Raw genomic sequence first — 1,733 nt, 5'->3', positions numbered from 1 at the left:
CCTGATCCAGCGGGGCTATTCTTATGTTCTTATGAGATAGCATATGAAACATGTACTTTGTGTATGCACATGCTATGGAGAATAATCCTAAAACACAAGCCTAAGCTTGTCTACTTCGAAGTAAGTCCCATTGTCTTCAGTGGGCTTATCTCCAGAAAGTAAGTATAGAATTTCAGCCTAGGTGTTGTGAAAGCTTCCATCGCCATAGCAGGATGGGGTAAGCTGGGGAATCCTTGGGCTTAGCTAGTAGTCTGGTGGTGAAATTAGCAGTGATCCCACAATAGGCAAATTGGCTCTCAGGGGCTTGCTTTCCTTTTCTTAAGAGACCAGTCAGAATACTCACATTAGGTAAAAAGTTAGCAACTGTTACCCTGCACATGCCCAATCTCGTCTGATCTTAGAAGCTAAGCAGGGTCAGGCCTGGTTAGTACTTGGATGGGAGACCGCCTGGGAATACTGGGTGCTGTAGGCTTATACCATAGTCTTTCGAGACTGAAGGTTGCCAACCATTAGGTACTATAATTAGAGTCTTAATATCTCAACAGTACACCTCTAGCCTAATTAATGTTTCCCCCTGCTGTTGTAAAGTAACAAAGCCAAAAGGCCATTTTCGATAGCATCAGAAGATCAACGGGTTCTGTTGGGTACAGCCCAATAATTAAAGTATTGGAAGCTGCAAATCTAGGCAAGCTTACTCGATAGTAAGCACAATTGAATAAAATCACACTTACTTCAGAGTAAATAGAATGGGGTGTGCACTGTGTCCTGCAAGGGGCAGCCATGGAGGTCTCCTCCACAATAAGGCAACATTTGTTCCCTTAACTGGGGGTATTCCTCTGTTATTCCAATGGGTTACCTTGGATCTGCACCAGCTACTTTACTGGCATGGGTTGAAGGTGAGTAAGGGAGGTAGAATGGGAGAAAAATGGGACAAGGATACCAGCGCAAATTGTTGCAACTTGAATGGTAACTGTCCCATTCCTCTCTCATTCTGCCCCTTCCCCTTCCAGGCACTCCCCAGTTCTTTCCCTGCCTAGCCCTGTTCTGCACACTCCCCACCCCTGCCGTCGACTTCCCCGCCTTGCCGGAGGTGCCCAGCTGCAGAAGTAAACTTCCAGCACTGCCGCCGTTTGTGGCAGCACTCCCAAAAATGTTGGCAGCACTGCCAAAAAAGGTTTAAAGACACAGAACAGTGTACCACCATCATAAAGGGCTACATAGCCCTAGTTAGGATTGGTCAGTAATTCTCATCCGCATAACAGCTTCCCACAGAACGTGAAACTGAGTGAATCTATTTTCTAGGCTGGAGATTTGGCCGAAGGACTTCCTGTTCATATTAGTTCTTCATTAACCATTTAACCCATCTCCCCCAATCTCCTTCATCTAGAGGTTATTCATGCCTTCATTTCTTTCAAAACAATGGCATGTTGTTTTTCATTTCCTGATTAATCAACTGTCTCTGTAAATCAATGTCTGTTGAGGGTTTTATGACCTTCACTGAAGGGTCCCCTTGTTTGCAAATAGGGTTCACATCAGTGCCTAAGCAGATTTGTCTTGCTGTTCTTGACAAGGAGTCATAATGTAAATTAGGTACAGGGAGTGTAGATCTAATTTAAATGCATCGCTAAACAGGAGAACTTTCAGATCTACCACACAAAGTTTTGTTTAATGCAAAGTAATACACCTGACCATATGGCTTCTGAAATTCCTTAGCACTCATTGAAGAAGACCCT

General features: G+C 44.2%; 1 pseudogene; it reads left to right on the top strand.

The window, feature by feature from the left end:
- Positions 1–355: 355 nt before the first annotated feature.
- Positions 356–472, top strand: LOC136646534 (5S ribosomal RNA; annotated as a pseudogene).
- The last annotated feature ends 1,261 nt before the right edge of the window (positions 473–1,733 follow it).

The sequence above is a fragment of the Tiliqua scincoides genome, chromosome 3, assembly GCF_035046505.1.
Source record: "Tiliqua scincoides isolate rTilSci1 chromosome 3, rTilSci1.hap2, whole genome shotgun sequence".
Classification (NCBI taxonomy): domain Eukaryota; kingdom Metazoa; phylum Chordata; class Lepidosauria; order Squamata; family Scincidae; genus Tiliqua; species Tiliqua scincoides.
Note: the sequence above shows the minus strand (reverse complement) of the source record. Positions and strands in the feature narration are given on the sequence as shown.